We start from the raw sequence: 27,611 nt of genomic DNA on the forward strand, positions 1-27,611 counted from the left end.
AGACCCCAACTACTAGGGTAATGACTCATTATTGAAAGAAAAAAAACTCCTGGGAAAATTGGAAAACAGTCTGGTAGAAATTGGGTATAGGACAAAATCTCACACCATGTACCAATATGAGCTCTAAATGGATACGTGACTTAAACATAAAGGGTCACATCATAAATAAATTAGAGGAGCAAAGAAGACAATACATTTTCCAACTATACAGTACAACGGACAATTTTGATTATATAAAATTTAAAAGGTTTTGTATAAACAAAAGCAATGTCGTTAAAATTAGAAGAGAAATAGTTAACTGGAAAAAATCCTTGTAATATGTTTTTTGGACCAGTAATTTCATCTGCATAGGTGGCTCCCAGTGAGAAACACCTTCCCCCCAAAGCAGGTTGGCATTTTCTCTGCAATTGATAATCTTAGAAAGTTGCCTGTAGCACTGAGAAGTTAAATAACTTGCCAGAGTCACAATCAGTATATGTTGCAGAGCTACTACTTGAACTTAAACCTCCCAGAGTGAGAAGCCAATTCCCTACCGATTGCTCCCAGGCTGCCTCTCATTATTCTATGGCAGACCTGCACCATTTGGCAGTAGGTAGGGGCCAGAATTAAAACAGGCTAAACTTCTTCCTGCCACAGATTGGTTAGACTAGAGACAGACTGACATTGGTTGGTTGTCTCGGGTCACATCACAATCAGGAGAGTGCGCAATGACCGCCCTACATTTTTCGAAGGCCACCTGAAATCTTGGACATACGTTGTACAGACCTGTCCTATTGTTTTTTTGGGGCTAATTCAGGGAGTTTCCAAGTGTAGAAGAGGAGCTCTAAGGAAGACTAAATTGGAATTTACAGTCAGCTTAGAGAACAAGGTACATGTCTAGTTTGTCATTTGGTGCCAGCAGTGTGTCGTGACCCAGATTGCATCATTCGATGATTCATGATGGAGGAAGAGAAGGAATGAACCAGAGTTGAGTAATTTGTCTGTATAGTAGAGAGGCACAAGGAAGCAGGGAAGAGAAAAGAGGCAAGATTAACAGAACAAGAAAAGGAAAAAGCTCAATGGGGTTTTTAGGATTTTTGCTTGTCTGAGAAGAAACGATTCTTTACGACAGTCTCAGGGTCTGAGCCAGATTCATGTGACCACACCAACACACTCAGCTGATCAGTGCAGAGAGAAGGAAATGGGTTACATTTCCTCTGACACAAACACCAACCCAAGATGCTTGTAGTTCATGTCCCACAGAGTTCTATTATGGAAACAGGTAACCCTGAGTGTAGTAGATCTAGGCCTTCTGCTCTCCTCCTGAAACTGTGACAGGAGAATGACACCTTCATAGCACCCAGTTAGGCAGTATTCACATTTGAAAGGTAAAATATCAGTCCCATAACTGGAGACTTAGTTTTGAATTTTAGATGATTTACTTAAGCTCAAATACAAATTCTGTTTGCCCTTTCCCCCAGCTTTTCAATGTCTCAGCCACTGTTTACTGTCTTGGAGGCAGTTTAGTCAGTTAACGCTGATTGGGCAGGTACCCAAGGTGATCGAATGTTGTACTGGTTGCTTTAAGAAGTTACAAAGGAGGAAGACACGGTCCCTGCTTCTGAAATTTAGCATTAGCTGTGTTTTACAGAATAAATGAAAAAAAAATACAGAATATCCGTTCTGTATATGCAGAGTTCCTATTGCCCAGAGTCACAGGCCAGTACACTGCTGAGAAGACTTTGGACCCAGGCTGTCCTGACTCTGATGCCAGTCTTATTCACTATTCCACATGGATTCTTGAAAAGACCCTTCATATGCCACAGAAGTAAGAAGTGCCAGTGCCTGCTTTGTTCCATATCAATTGTGTTCATAGACCACTAGTTTTCTTCCAGAGTTCCCATGAAGAAACAAGATGCTTGAGGTTTTTTATTGCACTGCAAGCTTGATGAGTCAGCAGTATGATGTGGAAATGAAAGAAGCACATGACATTCAAGCAGGGGTGGGGAACCTGCAGCCTCAAGGCCATCTGTGGCCTTGAGATTGTAGGTTCCCCATCCCTGTTAGAGGTCGCATTAATATTAGTATAATGTCCAGAGTGAGGAATGGTGGTAATTCTGTTTATTCTGTGTTGGTCAGATCCTATCTGGAGTGTTGTGCCTTGTTCTGAGCACCACTTTTGAGATGGTGGGAATTGAGAGGCAGAGACATACCTAGAGGAAAGTGATCAAGATATTGTAGGTGTCTGAAACCATGCCATACAGAAATCAGTTTAAGTAACAGGATGTTGGGCCTAGAGACAATGTGGGAAGGGAATGGGTGGGGGGGGGGGATGGTGTGTGTGAAGTCTGTAAATATTTAAAGAGATGTCATGTGGATGAGGAATTAGGCTTATTCTGCTTGGCCCAAGAGAAGATCCAACACCAAGAGCAATGCTCAGGGGGATTAGCCAGAATGCATGTTCTTTCCAGTTTCTGGAATGACTACTTTCTAACTAGCTCGTTAATATATAGACAATTCCAAGTGTGTGGCCAAGTTTCTATAGACTATCCAACATCCCTTCAGTTCAAAGGACATCTTGCACTTGATAGCAAGCATCTTATAATTGACCTAAAATATTAGGGCTAAAATAAGGTGGTCATTTCAACCCCACCATTACATGTGGGAAAACTTTTTAATCATAATCACTATCAGAAAATGGAACGTATGGCTGTGGAAAGTATTAACTTTGTATTTGTTCATGGAGATGGCAAGACCATTTGTCCCATATAGATGGTAATCATGCTTTGGGTAGGAACTGGTCACATGATCTCTGTTCCAACTGTCATTCTGTGACAAATGGAGAAATAAGAGGTAGTTTAAAGGTCACCTAAAGGCAGTTTGTTGTTCAGTCTTTTTATTATTTGTGTTCAACTCTTTGTGACCCCATCTGGGGTTTTCTTGGCAAAAGATACTGGAGTGGTTTGCCATTTTCTTCTCCAGCTCATATTACAGATGAGGAAACTGAGGCAAACATAGTTAAGTGATTTTCCCAGGGTTACACAGCTAGGAGGCCAGATTTGAACTTAAAAGATGAGTCTTCCCGACCCTAGGTCTGGGGCTCTCTCCATTGCACCACCTAGCTGCCTAACTACAGGAAACTTTCTAGTGGCATGCTATAGAATCTGCTGAATGTTTTTTTTTTATCACTACTTGGATGAGGACATATGTGGAATGCTTATCAGATTTGTGGATGACATATAGCTGAGAAGAATAGCTAATTCACTGGATAACTGAAGAACCAAAATAGACCTTAACAGGAAGGAATGATCAGCTGACCCTAACAAGATGGAATTGAACAGAAATAAATGCAACGCACTGAATGTTAACTTTTTTTTTTAAAGTGTAGAGGCAAAGGATTCAGAAACAGTAGTTGGAAAGCAATTTTATGTGAAAAATTCATGGATTTTAATTAACTCAGATCTCAGTATAAGTCACTTGTGTGATGTGGTGCTCCAAAATGCAAATGCAATCTTAGAATGCATCAACAGATATATATATATATATATATATATATATATATATATATATATATATACATATATATATACATGTGTGTGTATCTGTGTATATACAGACACACACATATGCATATAGACACATACATACATGTATAAAGCAAGGGAAGTGATAATTCCACTGTAGTCTGTCTTAGACTATTTCTGAAATACAGTGTTCAGTTCTGGTTGATATATCTTAAGAGGAGCATTGATAAACTGGGGTTTGTTTTAACGAATTAGCTAAAAGCCATTTGCTAAGTGCCTACAAAATGCCATACTGTGTGTTAGACCCTAAAGACACCAAACAAACCAAAAAAACTCAGAGAAATTTGTTTTTCAGTAACTTACATTTTGCCAGGGAACCCCCCCCCCCAAAAAAAAGCCAAATATATCCAAAGTAAACACAAAGTCATGGTGGAAGGGGGGAGAGTTAGAGGGGGTGTTGTCAAGAGAGCCTCCTGGAGTGGAGCATTGCAGCAAGGGAAGGATTCTAAGAGAACGTACAAATGGAACCTGACATTAAAATCCAAGAACGCCACCGCCATAGCTAGAAGAGTTCAGGGAGCAATCAGCCAGCATTTATTATGTACCTACCGTGTGCTAGGCACTGTGCTAAAACACTAAGGATACAGAAAGAGTCCTTGCTGTCAAGGAGCTTACAGTCTAATGGATCATCTCATCAAGGGTGGACGGGAATCTCTAACCAGTAAGAGTGGGACCTATAGGCAGACCCAGTAGAAGTTGTTCCTTATCAGGATCTCTTTGTCAGATGCTACTTCCCAGCCTCCTTTCTCCCAGATTTTCCATCCTAGGCAAAGGAAGAATGCCTAGTGCCACACCCCTGCTTATCCCATGGTTGAGGAGACCTGGAAAGTGGTTCATTTGCATGGAAAAGCTGGAGACACCTGTTGCCTAAATGGTCAAAGGACATGTCAGTTGGTCAGGTGTTATTCAGTAAGGCTGAAGTAGGTGAGCTTTGAACTAGTTTTAAAGGAAGTGATGGCAAACAGGAGGAGGAAGGAAGGTGCTCAATAAGAGAGAAATGGAATGTTCAAAAGCATGGAGGCAGAAACAAATATTGACTCTTTGGTGGGAAAGGACCACAGAAGTCATTTACTCTTCCTGGTCACCACCCCCTTTAAAGAATTCTTTCTTCACGTATGGATGAATCAAGTTAACTATGTATGTTTGGGATGTAAGACAGACATCAATGCATGGATATAACCTAAAGACTTTTCTGATACTCATGGTAGACAATAAGAATAATAAAATGTTCCATTTATTTGAGAATTTAAGATTAATATTTGTTTTTATTCCCTGTATACTGTTACCAATATGGGTATAGAGTTACTATAGGTAACTAGGAAGTGGGATATTAGGGTACTTGAATTAACTTTTATGTCAAGTTCTCACAAAATCTCCAAAGTTGATTACTGGCCCTAAACCAAGACCGGGAGCAAGAAAGCTAGAGCATTAAAAAGTGAATAGCAGGGAGGCTGAAAAGTAGAGTTTAAGTTGTACTGAAGCTCAGTTCTAGAACTTTTCAGAGGGCTGGTCTATGGAGAGACGGGTAAATACTCTAACAGAAAAAGGATGGGAGTCAGGAGGCGTTATCCACAGGAATTTCCTTCACCTCTAGGACCCATTTCACCCAAAATCACTTGGGCAGGTTCGATCTTGCAAAGGACACCTGTGAGGGCTCCACCACACTTGGCATTTTCATCGAAATCTTGGGATTGATTTAGCCTGGCAGCTTTCCCCTGTAACTATGGCTAGCAAATCCCAATCTTCTGCTCCCCTGATCCTCATCATTCAGTTCTGCCAATGGTCAACAAGCAATTAATAAGTATTTACCATGTGCTTATAAAAAAACCCACTTCTTTCTGTTACCTCTCCAATTATTTAGAGCAACCCTAAATCCCCCCAGAACCCATCTTCCCATGTCTACCCCTTCCACAGTATCCTCTGCAAAGACTGCTCTACTGTTAAAGTCTTCTTTGTACTAACAGAAAAACCTTCTTCCCCTTAGATAGTTTCCCTGTCTTAGCACTGAAACCTGGCTCTCCTCTGAAGGCACTCTCTCCAATTCTGGGTGCTCCTTTTTCAGTGGCTCTTCCTCCCTCTCCGATATCCACCTCTTACCCAAGGCAGAAGTCACCACATTCTTGTTCTCCACCGTCATGGCTAGGAACCACCCAGGGCCTCTTCTCCTTTGACCTTTATACCATTCACAATTCAATTACTCTGTCCACTTTCTTGAACTCAAAGGCTAGGCCAGCAGAGCATAAGCTCTGGCAGGATCTACTTAGCTGGAAAGGCTTCAACTATGGCTTTAGTGACCAGCTGTACCTGTTGTCTCTGGAGCAGCATAGCTAAATACAGGGAAACGCATCATTAACCAGAAGGTTGGCCACAAAGTGAAAATGCATATGTGTGTGCATGTGAATATGCATGCACAAGCATGCAGCATACAGACATTTGTACATGTGTGAACAAAGTATATTTGCATAATATACATGCGTGCACGTGGGGGTGTACACACTTTTATCGTTTCAGTATTTTTTCTTCTTTTCCAGTGAATTCCATTTAACGAAAGAGTGAGAAAAATTGTTGGATAAATTGAACATCTGATTTTCACACTAGTTACAAGAAACGAAATGACACTCGATAAATTAGCTTCTATAAAAAGAAAAGCCTAATCAGAGTGCTGCATTCTTAGCAACAGAAATGTCAGAACTTGCGAATTTCTTCTGAAGCTCGCTTCATCACTAATAAGAACAAATCTGGATGAACTCAGATTCTTGGATCATAATGCATTTCTTTGGCTTAGTGGCTGGCAATCCTTTCTCCTCTACTTCTTATCTCTACTTGAACTGTTCAAGTTAGTGATCCCTTTTCCTCAAGTCTATTAGAATCAATGCAAAATACTGAAGCTGCTACTTAGCGAGAAGATACTTATTAAATTCACATATTTGACTACTTTTTTTTTTGCAGTATACACTCTAAGTATAAAGCAAGAGGCCGAAAAGAAGTGATCTTGGGAAGGATGGGAAGGAAAAAGGGGAAATAGGGTTCAGCAAAATAGGAAATCAGAAGGAACGTTCACAGAAATCTCAAACTGCCAATTGCTGAATTTACCCCCCACTTCCACCCCAACCCACCATTCACAGCAACCTAAGTGATCTTGGAAGATGTAAGTTCGCATTTGGAAGAGGAGATGGAGAGATAGCTGAGAAAGTTTGGTAGGTGGGTACTTACATCACAGGATTCATGATGCCAAACTAGCGAGAAAATCCACAGACTATGAACCAAAGGTCTCCTTCAGCAAGTTCTTCTTTCTTGCATACTCGAGTGCCTGCTCTAAGTCAGCCAATTTAAACTCTCCTTGCCTTTGCTGCGGGAAGGTGAATAAACAACCCTGCGCACTTTAATATATTCCTTGTGACGTCTGATGTAAACAGCTGATTTCACTTTCATTTCTTATAACTCTGTTATTTGCTTCGTAGCTGGGAGCTTCTGGGAAGCAAACTTGGTAAACAACTTCTTGCACGTTGTCTGACAGGACTCACGAAGTTTCCTTGTTAATGAAATTGTGCTGAGCAGGTTTAGGAAGTCAGGGCAAAGTGTTCCAAGATCCAGGTCCATTGTGCTCAGCTGTTTAAGCATTAGGATGTTACACAGCAAAATAAAACCAACAGCCAGATCTTGTGGGGCAGGGAGGAGCCAAAGAATTAGTGTTCTTTATGATTGGAGACCTTGATCAGGGTTAGGCTTGTGAGTAGGAAATTAGTTAGTAACGCTGCTGCGTCTTTTATGCCTTCTTTTTCCCCGAGGAAGAAGGGAATCCTTGATTTGCTATGTAAAAGTAAATAATCTGCCCTCTCCTTGTGGGCTATTAAGCCATTGAAATACTACAATGACTAGAAGTAACCCTTGCAATGTCAGTGGCAAAACTGGATTTTTACTAGAGTCAAAGTAGTTAACTAACAAAGTAGAACAGAAGAAAGGGGGAGTTAAGTATTTCTTTTTAAATTATTGGCCCTTGTGGAGAGGCAGGCAGAGTGGGATGAATTTAGGGTTAGTAGAACTTAGTGCTACAGTAAAAAAGGCAGGAAGGCATGAAAAATCAGAAGAACTGAGTTCAAATTCTAGTTTCAGTAGCTGTTAGCTTTGTGATCTTGTACAAGTCACTGACCTTCAGTTATTTGATCTGTAAAAAGGGGGAAGGATACTTGCATTCCTTGCCTCACTTGGTTCTTGTGAGGAGAGTACTTTTTAAACCTTAAAGTACATATGTAAAATGTGAACTCTTACTATTAATGTTGTCCACTTGCTCCTTTTGACAGTGTTCTGATAGCTTCAAGCCCTAGGACAGGATATGACAAGATGATACACACACCTTGCCCAGACTGTGCTGAGCCATGAGGTGGGTGAGTTCATCAGGACTACCTTGGAGAGGCGCTGGGGATAAACAGGGAATTCTGGCCAGAACTGAGTAGGAGGAGAAGCAGCTGAATTACATTTGGGAAGTTGTAAAGTACTTCCAGTGACCTTGAGCTGCTCCTGATCATAAAAAAACATCTTTCTTAATGCAGATCTTCTGGGAGGCAGCTTGGAGTAGTGGATGGAGAGCCACTGTCACAGTAGCAGATGACAATTCAAGTCTGGCCTCTGACACCTATTGGCCGTGTGTCTTGGGAGAGCCACTAACTTCTCAGTGCCCTAAGTGACACTCTAAGATTATACATTGCAGAGCAGGTGCTGATCTGCATTGGTAGAGTGTGTTTCCTCATTGGGAATTCCCCTATGCCACTAAAATCACAGGTCCAGACTTGTGGCTAAGATGGCAACATGTTGGAGCCCAGAGGAATCCAGATCCTGCACCAGACATATCAATAAAGTTCAAAGGAACAATGATCACGAAAGCCAAAGAAAAGCGGGTATGAACTACACAGTCCAGTGCAGGACCACCTAAGAAGAATGAAGGGAACCCATGGAAACTCTAAACAGAGATAAGCCATGGTCATGGGAAGCCAAGTAGCCCAGACCCACAGCAGGAGATAGGGCCGGACCAGTGCCCACACAGCCCAGGCCTGACCCAGCACTCGGGCAGTTTAAGCCCAACTCAGAACCCAGGCAGCCCACACCTGAACAAGTTTCCAAATTGGACTCTTTGAAAATTAGAATGGGCCAAACCTAAAATAATGAATCCCACAAAACAATAAATATTAAAACAAAATCAAAAGCCTTAAAAAGAAAAAAAAATCCCAACCAAATTCAAGATATGTCCTATCAAACAGAATACAAAAACTGGTCACAAAGAGGTGTCTAAGAATCACTGAGTTACCTAAGAATCTTGACTAATAAAAGCCTGGATTCTATTTTTCAAGAAATAGCAAAGGAAAACTTCACAGATTTATTAGAACTAGAGGGCAAAAGGAAAAGAAAAAGAATCCATTGAAATAATTCCTGAAAGAAATCCCCAAATGAAAATTCATAAGAATATCATTGCCAAAATTCAGAGTTTCCAGGTAAAAAAAAAATACTACAAACTGCCAGAAAGGATTAGAAAGCAAAATCCAATGGTAGACTTTTTCCAATAAATACACCTGAAACATAAGATTCACACAGAGTTAAAATAAGGGACTAGAGCAAAATCTATTGTGCTTCAGGTGAACTAAAAAAAAAAACAACAAAACAGGGATAACAATAATTCCCCCAGATAAGGTGACAGTAAAAATAGAAACAAAGGAGATAAAAAATAAAAATGATTATGTATTCTTCAGTTAACTTTAACATTTTATTTTTCCCCCAATTGCATGTTTTATGGAGGCTGAAACTGTGGAACACTCAGCTAGCAATTATCCACCTGAAGATAAGCACAGTAAGTATTCAGTTGAGGAGAAATAACTTAACAGTTAAGGCTATCCCAGTGTGGACCAACCTGTCTCCAGAGACAAAGATCTCCTCCTTACTGAAGATCATTAAACAAAACTTGGTTTTCCCATGTATCAGCTATGCTATCAAAGCGATAGTTAAGGTATGATTGAACTAGCTGGTCTCAGGTGCTGTGATTTTGTAGTAAGCTCCACACCAGGATGAAGAGGACTTCAGGGGAGAAATGGGATGGGGACTTTTAAGGAGAAATCAGAGAAATGAGCCTAGCAATAAGAAGCACAGGCTGGGGCGGAGAGGAAGAGGTGAAGGTGATGAGAGGAAGTAGTCCAATCATTGACTCTGAAGAGCTTGTAGGGAAAGTAGACCCTTGAGACAGAATGGGAACTTGGGGTAGGGGAGAAAAAGGGGTGGCAGTTGCTCCTCAGGCCAGTAGAAGTGCAAGAGTCAAAGGTGGCCCTGTAGCTGCTGGGGAGACGGTTCTCCTAGGAAGGAAGAGTCCCCTACTGAACACTGGATGCCAGGGCAAAGCTATCTAGCCCTATGCTAGTGACATCTTGGATACTTGTGTCTACCTTTGGGTATTTCTATACGTGTGCCCGTGTGTCTCTTCATTCACGAATGCAAGTATGCCTGTGTCTCTTTCTATATGTACCATTGTGTTATCTTTGTGTGTTTTATGACATCATTTATCACAGGGTCCTGAATATAATAGATGCTTAATAACTCTCTGTTGATTGAATAAGTGAATGTGTCCCATCCCTGGACTAGAAACATAAGACCATAGTGGTTACGAATTCCTGGAAACAGGAGAGAAAGAAGCAAGTTGGGCAAACTAGAGGTAAGGGCCAACTGTGTGACAGAAAAAATACTGGACTTGGAGACAGAAGACCTGTGTTCAAAACCTGGCTTCTGTGGGATTTTGAGCAAGTTACTTCACTAGTCTGGGCCTCCATTTCCCCATTCGTAAAACAGATCATTTAGACCAACCCCATCCAGATTATGGCTTCTTTCTACAATATCCCTGACAAGGGGTAATCCAGCCTCCACTTGACTACCTCCAGTGATGGGGAACTCACTGTCTTTTGAGGCAGCTCACTTCATTTTCAGATACTTCGTGATTCGAAAGTTCATCATGTTAAATTAAAAACTGCTTCTTTCTGCGGCTTACCTTCATTATTCTGAGATCCCAGACCTGTAGTCGCAAATAAAACAAGTCTAATATGTTTTACACATAAAAGTCCTCCAAATATTTGAGGATTGGGAAGTGACTTGCCCAGGGTCAAACATCTTTTAGATGGAAGAACTGTTATGTGATTCTGGATCATAGGTCTTACACTAGAATTAAGATTCAGGGAGGTTAAGAACTCTACCTAAGGTCACATAGGTGGTAAGCTTCAGAGGTAGGATCTGAATCCAGGTCCTCTGTTTCGAGAGTCAGTGTTTTATCAGCCCACCCACTATGCCTCCTATACATTAGGATGCTTTCACGTTCCTTCCCTGTCCTGTCTCACTCCTTGGGATATACTCCAGCTTATCAATGTCTTTCCAATGAATGCCCTTCCCTCTCGTCAGAACTGAGTACCCTTCTTCAGAACCAGCTGGCCCGTTTCCCAGGAGACCAGGCCATGGAGCAGAATATGTTCGAGGCAAAGAGCCCTGATGCCCCCTCTAAAGATTCCCTTGATACATTCTTGGACCCCTGTCCTGGGGGGGGCGAAGCATGTGATGAAGGACAAGCAGGTCTCCGCTACTCTGGGTTTCAGAAATTTCCTTTTTCGACTAAGCCTCTTTTATACATCAAATTTCTCGGGGGCTCTTAAGTCACAGGGCCATCAGGAGTACCGTGGAGCTGAGTCTCTACTCTGGCCTGGCCAGGATAGCATTCCACGTCTCCTTATAGAGTGAGGAGAAGGAGTCATTAAGGGACCAAGTATGCCTGGAACCTAGGGTGTAGGAAAAACTCCATCCAAACAGGACCATCCTTTGTGATCGCAACAGCTATGACTTCTTTAGGACCTTATGGTTTACAAAGCACTTTCTTCTTAGGAACTTTGTGAAGTAGGTTGTGTAAAGACTACCTTTGTTTTATAAAGGAAGAAATGGAGACCCAAGAAATGTGGCTTGTCTAGGGTCATATAACTGAAGAGGACCAGAGCTAGGAATGGGGAGCTGGGCACCAGGCTGCTTAAGGTGGGACAACCCAAATCGAGTCAGAAACAGAGCAGGTCAAACTCCCATGCCGATCAGTAGTGGAATCATACCCATGAGTGAGTGCTGTACGTCCAGCTTGAGCAAGATACGGAGACCTGATATTCCCCCTCTCTATCTCTGCACCCCCCAATAAAAAAAAAGAGGGAAAGAAAGTGGTTTAGGTTTTCCCGAACGTTGGAATGGATTCACACTGGGGCATCTGTATGCTTTTACCCACTCCTTCTGACTAGTAGCATATTTGCAAGATGTCTTTCTGGGACTCAAATCCAGGGCTCCTAGAATTCTAAATAGCCCGTGGAATAATCTATTGAACCAAGTTACATTATAGAAACATAGATTTAGAGCTGGAAAAAATGATTATGTAGTAAGTCACAGGGACACAGCTGGGTGGCTCAGTGGATAGACCACTGGGCCTGGACTCAGGAAGACCTGAATTCAAATGTGACCTTAGACACTTACTAGTTGTGTGACCCTGGGCAAGTCACTTAACCTCTGTTTGCCTTAATCCACTGGAGAAGGAAATAGCAAAGCACTCCAGTATCTTTGCCAAGAAAACCCCTTGTGAGGTCATGAAAAATCAGATATGACTAATCAACCGAACAACAACCAGAGTCATAAGGCCAGTATGAGTCAGAGCAGGACTTGAGCCTAGACCTTTTGCCTCCTAGCCGGGCTCTCTGTCCACTCCATCATGCTTCCTTAATCAGACATAAGCCAGTTTCTGCATGTTTTTTATAACCATATCAGTTTCCAATGAGACAAACCCAAATGCCTACTCAGGTTTACACAACGCATGTCGATGCTTTATGGCAATATTTTGTGCACTTACCAGTCAAAATATCTTTTTCTATGGAAAGAGGAGGCATGTGGCATATATATGACATATGACATATATTATCCATCCCTTCTCACACTAACCTGTTATAACAATGATGGATATTATGGCAATAAGCATTGAAATCTGAATTATGGTGTTGTACAAGGGTTATTTTTGTTAAAGAAGACCCCCTTTTTTCAGGTGATCTAAGTCTTAGCAGAGGGGGTGATATGGACTTTTGGTTAGAACGTTGACTTAGCTTAAAACATATTCTGGAGTTCTCGTTCCTAAATTTTCTGAAACATTTTCCTTCATTCCAAAATGAGGATAAAATACCTTTTATCTTATCTTGAGTAATGTTGGGAATGAGGGGAATATTATATTTTTATGTTAATAACCAATTATTAATTTGTGAGCTTTTTCGTCCTATTTTGTCAAGACCCCACTCTTGAAAAGATCAGTCTCTGAAGGGTAATGTGATCATTTCAAACCCCCAAGGCATCTGCTCCTTAACTAATTTGGGCTGGGTCCCACCCCTATGGGACCCTGGCTTTTGTACCTTGTAAACAGAAGCCAAACTGAGCTGGTTGATGCTACCCAGCCAGAGAGATCCTGATGGGGTACCCAAATTGCTAGAGGGGGCTCAAACCTCATGACTAGACCACATTTTCAGCAGACCTCCTCCTCTCAAAAAATGAAGTAATGGGGAGGTGCTGAGGACTCTTAGCCCACCTCCTCATTAAGTTATCTACCGATTAGGGTTGCCTTTTTTTTGCCTGGGGAGTTCTGAATACTATGCAGTTTGGAAGACTGATGGGCATTTAAGGTTCCTGAAGATCTTGCCTTTTTGTCTTTGGTTATCAAGAGAGACAACTGACCATCAATTTATTGATTATTGGCTGGTCTAATTAATAAATTGATCTTTCATCCCCATATTGTCTCCTGAAATTTTATTTGTGACACGAGGGAAGGCAGAAAAGAAGGAAAGTGGAAGAAAGGAAGGAAGGAAGGAAAGAAATATTGTATCTATTATGTGCCAGGTACTATGCTAAGTACTTTACACATATTATCTCATTTGATCCTCATGACAAACCAGGGAGGTAGGTGCTTTTATTATCCTCCATTTTACAGTTGAGGAAACAGAGGCAAACATTGGTTAAATGACTTGCCCAGGTCATTTGTAAAATGCTTTTTGCTTTGTACAAATGATTATCATCTTATACTATCGTAACAACAACACTACTAGCATCTGCTGTGGGGGCGTAAGACCAATGACACCAGCATACAGGAGGGCTGCCAGCCCTCTAAGAAAAGTAATTTTAAGGGGTTTACAATCTCACTTTAATCAAACATATATAAACATATAATTCACTTAGTGGAGGGGGAAAAGCCAGCACCCTGAACTTCAGAGAGTATACAAACAGAGACTACAAATAGAGACAATATAAACAGATCAATAGACAGATTTCTATCTGACCAAATCACAACACATAGTTAACTAGAGAGAGAAGCACTAATATCTGGGTTTTTTCAAAGCTGAGGGGGTTCCTTAACGGCTACCCAGTCTCCACACCAACACTCTTTCAATGAGTGAGTCCCCAAAGGCAAAAACATTAACCTCTGAGTTTATATATACTTTTTCAGGGTCAAAGGGCATCACAACCACATGACTCAAATCCATGTGAACTAGGCCTTCTCTTGATGTAAGCAGGTCATCAAAGACTCCCAATTCAATCAAAGATTCCTTAGTGTGGAGAAGCACTCCAAAACAAAAACAACAAAAAGTCTACTTTGCTTGCCATTATTTTTGAAAAACAAAACTCATCAAAGGTACTTGATTATCTCAGCATTCCAAACGAGAACAGTAAAAAAGTCCCACCCTAATTACCATAACAATTATGAGAAAATAATATGTGCTTACTCAAAAATAGGACCATGAAATTCCCCTTTAGGGTCAATTTTTTTCAACTGTCTGGCTCTAGTACTTTGATTTATTGGGTACAGTCTAATTGTAGTTCAAAGACCACAACTAGAAACATGCATGAATTTATTAGACATCCTTCTTGAGGTTACCTACCATTCCACATCACCACATCTGCAGAAATATTTTATGGATTAAATGGCAAAGATGGCAACATGATGCCTTATTCTTTTTGCAGTCTGCCTTGTTAAGACTGCGTCTTATATGTTCACCATTGTGGTTGAAGACCATTGGAGAAGAAAATACTTAAGCAGGGGAAGAGGGGAAAGGGGAGGGAAGGATACGCTAGTTGTTTCTAAGGATTAGAAGGGCTGTCACATAGAAGAGGGATTATATTTGTTCCTCTTAGCTCCGCTGGCAGAATGAGGAGTGGGTGGAAGTTACAGAGGGGCATATTTAGAAAAACAGGATTCCCGGTATTTAGAACTATTCAAAAGTGAAATGAACTGCTTTGTCATGGGTCCTTCAAGGGAAATTTTCAAGCAGAGTCTGGATAGCCATTTGCTAGGGATGTCATAGAATCGATTCTTGGTCAAGTATGAGTTCAATTAGACAGACTCTAAGGTTCCTTCTAACTCTCAGATTCTGTGTGATGTAATTCGGACAATGGGATTAATATGGAAAGAGTGATATTTTGCTTTTGTCCCCAAGGTGTGTCTTTTGTTGTTTAGTCATTTCACTCGTGTCCAACTCTTTGTGACCCTCCTTGGCAGAGATACTGATACTTTTCCAGCTCATATTACAGATGAGGAAACTGAGGTAAACAAGGTTAAGTGACTTGCCCAGGGTCACACAGCTAGTAAGTGTCTGAAACCAGATTTGAACTCAGGAAGATGAGTCTTTCTGATTCCAGGCCCAGCACTCTATTCACTGTGTCACCTAGCTCTCTGCCCTAATTAGTGAATTAGAAGCCCAGGAAGTTTAGAGAGAGTAGCTTTTTAGGACTACTACCAGAGCATATCTGAGTAGGAAGAGATCAGAAGGACATCCTGGCAACTTACACCCTATAGCCTCCAGAGAGAGGAATAGGTCCTAGATTCCAGTCTAGGGTCAGAACACAGAAACCAAATTTATGAATAAAGGCAAAACTGGCTTTTACAAACAGCTGGCAGAATTGCTTCATTATTAGGAGGATGTAGAGGTCAAGAATGGGAGAGACAGCTTCTAGGGGACTAGATATAATAGTTACTAGAGGATGAAGAAAGCACTGGACAAATTAGGGTAGGGGACCTGAAACTCAGGGGAAAGAGTTTTGCAAATCGGGTAGGGAGGGGCCTTTCATGTTCAGGAAAGCTAAGGGTAAACACAGAACTCTTCACTTCTCTCCCAGGTCCTGTGGTGATCAGGTCTAGAAGGACTCTTCTAGGGTGTGGGAGGAGACCGTAAATATCAGATCCGATTAGAGCATGAGGGCTTAGATTTTAGAAGTCAGCCAGTCAACAAGTACTTATACATATTATGTGCCAGGTACCGTGTTCAGCTCTAGAGATACAAAGAAAAGCAAAAACACAGTCCCCACCCTCAAGGAGATTTTATTATAATGGGGGAAACAACTATGTATAGACAAGATATATACAAAGTACATGGAAGGTCATCTCAGGTGGAATGCGCTGTCAGTGAAGGGGGTGAGTGGGGGGCAGGGAGTGGGAAAGGACTCTTGCAGAAGCTGAGAATTGAGTTCAATTTTGAAGGAAGCCAAGGAACGTAGGGGGCTGCTAAGTGGCACAGTGGGTAGAGTGCTGGGTCTCGAGTCAGCATGACTCATCTTTTTGAGTTCCAATCTAACCACTTACTAAAAATGTGACCCTGGGCAAGTCCCTCAACCCTGTTTTCCTCAGTTTCCTCTTCTGTAAAATGAGCTGGAGAAGGAAATGGCAAACCAGTCCAAATGGGGTCACAAAGAGTTGGAGATCGCTGAAAAATGACCGAACAGTAACAACAAAAAAGAATCTAAGTGGTGGAGATCAAGAAGGTGAGAGCATTTCAGGCTGGGGGTTCAGCTGGTGAAAAATCATGGAAGCTGAGAGATGAAATGTCATCTGCAAGGAGCAGCAAGAAGCCCTGCGTCGCTAGATCATGAAGAATGTAGAAGGAAGGAAAGCACAAGAAGCCTGCAAAGCTAGGAAGGGGCCAGGTTGTGAAGGACTTTAAGAGGCAGTAGAGAATTTTCTGTTTTATCCTGTGGATGGAGAGCCACTAGAATTTTTGAGTAGGAGGGAATGAAGCAGCCAGTCCTGCACTCTGGGAAGATCACTTTGGCAGTTGAGTGAAGGGTGCATTGGACTGGGGAGAGAATTGAGGCAGTGAGACCAAGTAGAAAACTGTCACGGTGGTGCAGGAATAAAGTTATTAAGGCTGTACCAGGGTGACGGCAGTGGGGGTGGTGAGAAGGGGAGACATACCAGAGATCTTGTGAAAGTAGAAATAACAACATTTGCCACAGATTGGTTATGTGAAGCCAGGTCAAGAGAATAGTCCAGGATGCCACCGAGCTGTGAGCCTGGGTGAATAGGAGCATGGTGGTGTTCTTGACAGTAATAGGGAGGTTCAGGAGAGCTGATGGTTTTGGGGGAAATAATGAATTCTGTTTTGGACGTTTTGAGTTTGAGATGCCTACAGGACATCCAGTTAGAGATGTCCAAAAGGCAGTTATGTGAGATTGACGTTTAGGAGAGAAATTAAGGCTGAATATATAGACCTGAACCATCTGCATAGAGACAATTGAATGCTTTGGAAGTGATGAGATCACCAAGCGAGACTGTACAAAGGGAGAAGACAGATAGACTTTGGGGGACACCCATTGTTAGTGGATGTGATCTGGAGGAAGAGCCGGCAAAGTGGTCTGAGAAAGACCTCTTGAGAAGGAGTTGTCAGACAGGTAGGAAGAGAATCTGGACAAAGCCTAGGGATGAGGAAGTATCCAAAAGAAAAAAGGAATTAATAGTGTCAAAGGCTGCAGAGAGGTTAAGAAGAATCAGGGTGGAGAAAAGGCTATTAGATTTGGCAATTACATTGGAGACTTTGGAGAGAGGAGTTTCAGTTGAATGATGAAGTAGAAGTCAAATTACAGAGGGTTTAGAAGAGGTGAGAGGAAAGGAGGCAGCCGCTGTAGATGGATTTCCCCAGGATGTGAACCATGAAAGGAAGAAGAGTTATAGGATAATAGCTAGAAGGGATGGTAGGAACAAATGAGGGTTTTTTTTAAGGATAGGGGAGACCTAGGTGTATTTGTAAGCATCAGGGAGGGTACCAGTATATAAAGATGGCAGAGAATGAGGTAGGGTGATAGGGGAGACAATTTGTAGGAGAAAATGGGGTAGGATCATTTGTGCATTTAGAGGGATTGGCCTTGGCAAAGAAAAGGGCCACCTCTTCATGAAAGATGCATAGATGAGGATATAGTCGGGGGAAAGATGTGAGGTGAGTAAAAGAAAAGAAGGGAGAGCTCTTGGTGAATAGCCTCAATTTTTTCAATGAAGTATGAGGCAAGATTCTCAGCTGAGATAATGAGGATGGATGCCATTGGAGGGGATGAATAGGTTAGGAATCATCATTGTGGTAAGTGGGATTATGAATTTATTGGGATGTGTGTGTGTGTTTAAAGCGATTGCTTTGCTTCAGTGAGGGCCCAGTTAAGATGACCTAGCTTGTAATACATGATTTTATGAGTTTCTTCAGCAGACTACATGATGAAAAGAAGGACTGAGACCCCTATATTTGTGCTAAACCAAAGTGAAAAGACTTTCACCTGACCTTTAAAGTTCTCTACAGTCTGGCCCTAATTTACCTTTCTACCCTATTATATATGATTTACCCTCATATACTCTATGTTTTGGCTGCTGCTCCATCTTTCTCTGCTCACTCTTACCTGACGCATCAAAGAAAGCCATGTTCCATTCCTAGGACTCCCTGGGATGATCTTTCTCTCTCCTCAAATTTCCTTAGAACACTTTGTTTGGATATTTCCCTTGTTCTGTGACATTCTCCCTTGTATCATACTTGCTTCTGTGCATGTCCTATTTCCCCAGTAAAATCTCTGAGGCCATGGACCTGGGTCATTTATCATCCTTATAAACCCCTAACATGAGAGGCATAATGGCACAGTGCACAGAGAACCAACCTTGAAGTAAGGAGGACTTGAGTTGAAGTTTAGTCTCTGATATATACTAGCTGTGTAACCACCAGCAAGTCACTTTATCTCAGTGCACCAGGCAACTCAAATTCTCCAATTTGGAGAACAGTTGTTGAGCTGCATCAATGAAGGGAGTTTCCATACTAGCAGTCCCGAGACTGATGAAATTACACATCCATTCTCTCCTCCCCCCACTCAAATACCCAGAAACTAAGAGCACCTTGTATAGAATAGAAACCTAATTACTATCTATTGCATTAAATCGACTTCTTTTAGTTAGAAGTGAAAACTAGGTGGCGGAGCCAAGATGGCAGCTGGAAAGCAAGGACTTGCTCTCCCCCAGGACCCTCCAAACACTCATAAAAATGGTTCTGAACAAATTCTAGAACTGAAGAAGCCCAGGACAGCCTGGATGGTCGCTGGGTAAGGTCTATCTCACTGTGCTTGGAGCGGAGTGGAGCAGAGCCCAGCATCGGCTGCTCTCCGACCAACCAGACTGGGAGCCGGGTGGAACAGGCATAGCGCCCTGAATCAGTGAGCTGTGGCAGTTACCAGACTCCTCAACCCACAAACACCAAAGACAACAGAGAAGATTAGTGGGAAAAAACTGCGGGGACAGAGTGAAAGGAGTTCGCAGTTTGGCCCTAGCGCCAGGGGCATTAGAGGTGGTACAGCTACAGAACTACAGCTGCAGTTGCTCCAGGCCTCAGGCCCACCTGGTGGGAGGAAATAAGTGGCGGATCCCAGTGGGAGTGCAGAGCTTGCTCAGATTTGAGTCATGGTCCAGGTTGAAGGTTCTTGGGAGAGGAGGAGCGCTGGTGTGGCAGAGCTTGCTGTGTAGAAATAGCTCTGAAAACAACAGCACAGACCCTCAAGCTTGGGACAAAGTACTCTCTACTCCACAAGCAGTCATACCCTGACGAAAAACTCAAGGGTCAAGTAGTTGGCTGGGAACATGGCCAGGCAGCAAAAACAGACTCAGATTCAGACTCAGACTTTAGAATCTTTTTTTGGTGACAAAGAAGACCAAAACATATAGCCAGAAGAAGTCAACAAAGTCAAAGAGCCTACATCAAAAGCCTCCAAGAGAAACATGAACTGGTCTCAGGCCATGGAAGAGCTCAAAAAGGATTTGGAAATGCAAGTTAGAGAAGTAGAGGAAAAATTGGGAAGAGAAATGAGAGTAATGTGAGAAAACCATGAAAAACAAGTCAATGACTTGCTAAAGGAGACCCAAAAAATACTGAAGAAAACAACACCTTAAAAAACAGACTAACTCAAATGGCAAAAGAGCTCCAAAAAGCCAATGAGGAGAAGAATGCCTTGAAAGGCAGCATTAGCCAAATGGAAAAAGAGGTCCAAAAGACCACTGAAGAAAATACTACCATAAAAATTAGATTGGAGCAAGTGGAAGCTAGTGACTTGATAGGAAATCAAGATATTATAAAACAGAACTAAAGGAATGAAAAAATGGAAGACGGTGTGAAATATCTTATTGGAAAAACCACTGACCTGGAAAATAGATCCAGGAGAGATAATTTAAAAATTATTGGACTACCTGAAAGCCATGATCAAAAAAAGAGCCTAGATATCATCTTTCAAGAAATTATCAAGGAGAACTGCCCTGATATTCTAGAGCCAGAGGGTAAAACAGAAATTGGAAGAATCCACCTATCTCCTCCTGAAAAAGATCCCAAAAAGAAAATTCCTAGGAATATTGTCACCAAATTCCAGAGCTCCCAGATCAAGGAGAAAATACTGCAAGCAGCCAGAAAGAAACAATTTGAGTATTGTGGAAACATAATCAGAATAATACAAGATCTAGCAGTTCTACATTAAGGGATCGAAGGACTTGGAATATGATATTCTGGAGGTCAATGGAGCTAGGATTAAAACCAAGAATCGCCTACCCAGCAAAACTGAGCAGGTTTTCCCCAGAAAGTTTCCCTCCTATATAACCAGATGTAGGTTATACTCACTAGTGTATGTATGGGAAGATAGAGAATGACTCTATTGCCTGACCTCCTTTTATTCAATGCCCCCCCCATTCTCCATCCTGCACAGACTGCTCCCTTATTCCCATCCTTCAGGGGTGGGGAACCCGTGGCCTCAAGGCCACATGTGGCCCTCTAGGTCCTCAAGTGTGACCCTTGGACTGAATCCAAACTTCACCGAACAAGTCCCCTTACTAAAAGGATTTGTTCTGTAAAACTTGCATTCAGTTAAAAGGCCCCACCCAAGTACCTAGAAGGTCACATGTGGCCTTGAGGCTGCAGGTTCCCTACCCCTTTGAGTCTAAACCTAATCCCCACCTCTTTGAAAAGCCTGTCCTATTAGGCAACAAACTGGATTTCATCTTAAACCTTTTCCTTTCTTGTTCACTCCATCTTCTTGGGTTCATTGAGACTTGGCTCCCTCCTGATGACCCAGCTTCCCTGGCTACCCTTCCACTCATACCTCCCAACATGCTGATAGTGGTAGGGAAGTCAGATTACATACTTGTTTCTCCTCATTGCCACTTCCAGGTCCTCCCTTTACCACATTCTCTCGGTAACCTCTCCTCTTTTGAAATTCATTCACTCCATCTTTATCACATTCAAGATTCTGGTAGCTATTGTCTATAGACTTCCAAAGCACTCTCCTTCCTTCCTCAACAAGTCCAGCAAGGGCTCTCCTCCCCAACTCCTGTACTCACACTAGGAGACTTCAATATACATATTGACACACCCTCAAACACCCTAACTTCAGAATCCTCAACTTACTCATTTCCCATGACCTACTCCTCCGCCCCAATACAGCTACACATAGAGACACCTTTGATCTTGCCAACATCCAGAAGTATCCCACATCCATGTTAATGAACTCTGAAATTCCTTTATCTGATCATAATCTGTTTTCTTTTTTCCTCTCCCTTCCAACTCCAAACTCTATTCTTTGTACTGTGACCCACAGTTCTTCTACCCTTCAGTTCTTTCCCAGGCCATCATCCCTATATTAGCTACACTCTCCTCCCTTTCCCATCTTGACTCCTTGGTGAACCAGATCAATTCTACCCAGTCCTCTTGAGTCCCTTGCCCCTTTATCCTATCAAAGATTTCTCCTGCCAAATTCCAGCCTTGGATTACTTCAACCATCCTCTTTCTTCCCTCCTATTCACATACTGCTGAAGGAAGCCAGAGAAAGTTATGAAACTGAAACTGTGATGACTGGGTCCACTACAAGTTTATGTTCTATAATCTCAACTGGGCCCTCACTATGAACAGGCAAGCCTTTTACTCCTCCCTAATCAGTTTATGGGCAGCTAGGTGGCACAGTGCCACTCTGGAGTGAGAAGAACCTAAGTTCAAATATGGCCTCAGACACTTACTAGCTGTGTGACCCTGGGCAAGTCACTAACCCTGTTTGCCTCAGTTTCCTCACCTATAAAATGAGCTGGAGAAGAAAATGGCAAACCAATCTAGTATCTTCCAAGAAAACCCCAAATGGGGTCACAAAGAGTTGGACAGGACTGAAAAATGACTCAACAACAGTCAGTTTACTATCCCACTCCCTGCAGCAGCTATTCTAAACCTTTTTATCCCTCCTCAAACTTCCCACAATCCCCCTCCCCACCCTCTTCTTCATATTTCACTGAAAAAATTGAGATCTTCCTCTTTATTCCTTCTATACTTCTCACATCATCCAGATGCCCTTTGTCACTATCTCTTCCTTCATCATAGTTCCATATGAAGAGACGAGGCGGCCTTTCTCCTTGCTAAGGCCTCTGTGTGCCCAAGCAATCCCATTCCATCCCTTCACCAGCAGATTACTCCCTCTACCATCCCTGCTCTTTCACTAATATTAATTACTCTTTGACTACTGGCTGCCTCCTTGCTGCCTACAGACATGCTCGTGTCACCCCCATCATCAAAAAACCATTGTTGCTTGATCCATCCAGTCCCACTAACCATTGTTTACTATCTCTCCTACCTTTTATGGCTAAACTACCTGAGAAGACCATCTACAAAGGTGCCTCCACATTCTTTTCTCTCATTCTCCTCTTAACTCATCACAGTCTGGTTTCTAACCTCATCATTCAACCCAAACTGCTGCCTCCAAAGTTCCCAGCCAGCTCTTAAATGCCCAATCCAGTGGTCTTTTCTCAATCTTCAACCTTCTTGATCTCTCTGTAGCCATTAATCCTGTCAATCAACCTCCTTTTCTGGACACTGTCTCTTGGGTTTTCATGATGCTGCTGTCTCTTGGTTCTCCTATCTGTCTGACCACTCCTTCTTGTTGGATCTTCACTCACATCATGCCCACTGACCATGAGTGTCGAGTGTACCCCAGGGCTCTCCGTTGGGTCCTCCTCTTGTCCCTCAATACTATTTCACTTGGTGATCTCATCATCTCTCTGAAGAAGTCTCTTGGATCTACTTATCCCACCCTAAACTCTCTCCTGACTGCCAGTGTTACATTTCCAACTTCTTATTAAACATCTTGAACTGGCTGCCCCGTGTATTTCTTAAACTTAATGTCTAAAAGTGAACTCATTGTTTTTTCCCCAAACCCTCCCCTATTCTTAAGTTCCTATTACTTTCGAAAGTCCTGATCCTCTGCTTCTCCCAGACTCAGAACCTACATCACTCTCACATCACTTTCTCCTACCCCATATATAATCAGTTAAGTCCTGCCATTTCTCCCTTCACACGGATATGGCCTTTTCTCTCCTCTGACACTGTCACCCCCTGGTGCAGGCCCTCATGCCTTCAGGTCTGGACTATTCCAATAGCCAGCTGTTTGGTCTCCCTCGCATCTCTGTCCATCCCAGTCCATCTTCCTTTCAGTTGTCAAACTGATGTTCCCAAAGCACAGGTCTGACTTCTACTTCCCCTTTGCATAAACTCTGGTGGCTCTCTCTTACCTCCAGAATCAAATATAAATTCCTCCATTTGGCATTCAGAACCCTTCCAGATTGATGGGTTGGATCAATCTTTTTTTCCCCTTTTGTCCTTAATTCTGAATTCTTGGGGAGGAAACTCTCTACCAATGCAGAGCAGCAAGTATTCTTATTTTCTTAGATGTTGGGAAATTTAACTTATGTGTCACCTATCTGTCAGAGGTGACACTTGAACTCCTGGAGGCCACCCCTCTATTCAATATTCCAGTCACCTCTCAGATGTGATTTATATAGGTACACATATCATTACTGGTAAATTTATTAATTTGTAGGAAATCATGTTAACTTGATTAATAGAAAAGATATTCTGTCTCTTCAGTGGTGAAATGCCTTATAATACAATACTATTGTTTTTAATCTTTTTTGTGGGGAGGGGTTATAGTCACTAAAGAAAGGTGATCAGATACACAGGAAACACTCTGATTACTTCCCAGTGCCTGGGGCTGCCTCTGACATGATTAGTCTAGTATGTGGGGGAGGGGGAAGACAGGAGTTTACTGGAATCCATGCTTCTCCCCCCTGTAGTAAACAAAAATGAGCCGAGACACCCACTTATTTCTCCTTCACTCCCAGATCAGAGTTCAGCAAGGCTATGGGGGTAGATTCTGGGTCTCTCCCTCATCCCAAGAGCAACAATGGCCATTCGTAGGATTAGTTTAGGGTGAGCCTGAAGGGGAGCTCCTGCCTTTATAGCTCTTGGCCACCATCTTTTGTCTTTCAATTTATTTTTTTGAGCCCAAATCAGAGATCAGAATTCCAGAGAGTGGATTCTTCCAGGGGGTGTGTGGGATGGGGAGAAGGGATGGTGAGGAGGTAGGTGGTACTTATTAGGTAATTAATTTTAAGTTCTAGAGTTCCCAAGTTAAGAGGGAGAAGCATACTCCTTGGAGAACCAAAGCAACTACCAATATAAGCCCTGCAGCTGGAGAATTAGAGCTATATCACAGGGGGAAGGGCTAGAACCAGCGATTTGGAGCTTGATATTCTTTCCTGCTATTACTTTGTTACTCAGACACTGTAGGTCTAACTAGATTGGATATTCTTTGTGAAAATTCAAATTTTATGTGGATTTATTTTTTTTTAAATTTCTACAAGATGTCCCACCCACCAAAGAAGATGAAGTATCTAGAACCTGTAGTTTAGAATGCAGTGGGCCAAACTTTTTTTCACACATCTGTCTTTCATCCAATTTTCAAATCAGAACATTTTCCCTAACAGTTTTCTTAAGGCTGGATGAATAATCCTGTTGGAATTTCAAATAAGCATTGGTTGGCTTCTCATTCAGCTTGGTAGAGATCTGTGTGGGTATAGTCTTGTTGGTTGAATGCTTTGATTAAGGAATTTTTCTTTCAAAATATTAATATCCGTCTTGAGGCCTGACGGGAAGCTTTCCCATTTGCTTCTGGGAGGTTTCTTGTATTTAGATTTTGTCACCCAGACCTCAATTTTTTTTCTTGATCTTGGAACTTTTGAGAGCTGACAAGCTTTCAAATGACTTCTGCCTTTCACAGGTCAGGGACACTGACCAAGACTATTGTGTAGAATTTGTTTTTATGATACCCCATTGCACCGAAAGTAAATGTTTTCTGAGTGGTGTCCATGTGGTGAGATGTTTTTCTTTATATCTGGAAAACTGGCTGGATTTAGTCTAGGAAAGAAATGAAATATGTCAATTTTTGTCCAAATTGTACCTTTCTCTGACCTATTCATGTTCCATTAGGTATTTGCTACAGCGCATAAGGTCATAAGAATCTCATTTCTTCAGCAAACTTGTCCATTTTTATAACTTCAACTACCAACTCATTGACAAAAATATGAGATGATTTCCAGTGGCAAATAACAATAATGTGTTTTTCCTCAGTAATCTGTATACATCTTCTATCCGATTTGGAATTCTTGTTTGGTTAAATTAGTTCAACCAATGAGTACTTAAGGGGAAAAAGGTTCAGTGTTTTAGAACTTGCAGATTTTCATAGTTGGAAGGGATCTAAGAAGTAATCCATTCCAACTTTTACCTGAACAGTAATGACCTTCATCTTTATAAGAATGGCTCCCAAATCTCTAGTTCTGAACTCTCAGCTGCACTCCAGTCATAATTCTAATTGCCCGTAGGACATTGCCATTTGGATATCTGCTGTCACTTCAAGCTCAGAAACTGGCTATGTTGACTTGATTACTTAACTACTCTCAGTCTCAGGTTCCTAATCTATGAAATGAGCATGGGGGTAAGGAGTAGAGCCTAGACTAAATGACTTCTAAGTTTTCTTCCAGCCTTAAAATTCTATCCTCTTCTATCCTATTCTAGGAAATTTCTTTTATATTCCTTAAATCTTGTTTTTATTGACATTTAGCATTTAACTTTTCTCGAATTTTTCAGTGTTAGTTTTATTTCCACATTTATACCCCCAATTTTTTGAAGGCAGAGGTCCATGTCTTAAATTTCTTTTGTAGCTTCTTACAAACTCAAGCACTGAACTTAGCAGGTGCTCAACATCTTATTTTGTCACTTACGTCACTTGAATCCAATGAGATAATTTAGTCTTAGATCAACTATGGCATGAGAGGAATAGATGAAAAATGCGTTCTGCCTGTATACTATATCCTTGTTGCTTTAGTTTATTGTAATGATCAATACAAGTCAAATATAATATTGCATTAATCACGTTTTATAGCCACTCCTAGTCTCATATCCCCGCCTCATTTAGAAAGCTAGTTTTTATCTAGCAAATATATTCCAATTGAGTTTTGAATTACAACATGGTTCTGCCTCAAGAATTTCCATCATCACTAGATGAGGTGTAGACACCAGTCAATAACTGAGCTTTTGCCTGAAATTTGGTCAGGATCGGAGAGAGCAGTCAGGTTGCTAACATGACACTGAATGGAGATGTACCGCAAACCTTGCTGACTTTGCTGGTATAGAGAGAAAAGATAGCTTGGATGATAAGTTATGTCCAGGTACTATGTATGGCACACATGTAACTAGCAAGGCTGCTATTAAATAGGTTTTGGACAACTCCTGCCCTAACCCTGGATTCAAGGTTGTCCAGGATAAACCAGGAAACAGGACTTTTCCCCCTTCCCTGCTTAACCTAACTTTATCGTATCATATAACCTAACAATAAGTAATAATAATTATGATAATAATAATAGTAATTATAGCTAACACATAGCACTTACAATGTGCCAGGCACTGTGCTAAGTGCTTTAAAATTATTATCTCACTTGAGCCTCACAACAACCCTGAGAAGTAGGTGCTATGTCACCCTCATTTTACAGATGAGGAAACTGAGGCAAGTAGAGTGACTTGCCCAGGGTCACACAGCTGGGAAGATCTGAACTTCTGCTCCAGACCCAGTGCTTTATCTATCCACTGCACTACCTAGCTACCAGGCAAGCATTTCCAGCTAGGCAGAAAAAGAGAAAATCAAGAATAATAGTCTATCCCAGAAGCAGCTGTATTAAAAACAAGACCAAAAAAGCCTCTTTAATAATGTTAAGAATGATCAGGTTTAACAGATTAATACCACATGAGACTGACAAAAAGTGCCTTGTTCTCCATCCTTTACTGCCTCATTCTGCCTAGCTTCCATACTTGTCTTCACCTGTGCTCTCAGGCCTCCTCACGCTCAGACTACTGTGTGGCCTGGGTGCAGTGGGCCGGGAGGGGAGTATATAAAGAGCTACTGGCCCTACAAGCTCTTGGCTCCAAGTCAGACTCTTGCGACTGGTGCCCTAGCCAGTGATCTGGACACCTTGATTCTCTCTTAAATCCTAGATCCCTGATTTCTTTGGTCTGGGATCCTGGCTGTTCAGTCCCCTTGCCGTAGTTCCTGATCCAGCTTTTCCTGATTTTTCTTTTTTTTTTGGAGTATTCAGCATTCCATCAAAGAGTAAGTTTATTAGTATACTTCCCCCCAAAACACTCTATCCACTGTGTCACTTAGTTGCTCCTGAAGAAGGTTATGCTATTATAATATGATAGAAGAAGACAAACATAAATGGGAGCTGGAAACAGGCTGGGCTTAGGTACTAGGAAGCAGTTGTCTCAAATGAAGCAAGGCTTCTGACAATGAAAGCAATCTGGAGAGTAATTTGAACTGAAAATGCAATGA

At 41.8% G+C, this 27,611-nt stretch overlaps 1 protein-coding gene across 1 annotated transcript in view; it reads right to left on the reverse strand.

Annotated features, from left to right (window-relative positions):
• AGBL3 (ATP/GTP binding protein like 3) overlaps positions 1-27,611 on the reverse strand; it is a 159,722-nt gene that overhangs the window by 9,505 nt on the left and 122,606 nt on the right.

The sequence above is a fragment of the Trichosurus vulpecula genome, chromosome 5 (assembly GCF_011100635.1).
Source record: "Trichosurus vulpecula isolate mTriVul1 chromosome 5, mTriVul1.pri, whole genome shotgun sequence".
Classification (NCBI taxonomy): Eukaryota; Metazoa; Chordata; class Mammalia; order Diprotodontia; family Phalangeridae; genus Trichosurus; species Trichosurus vulpecula.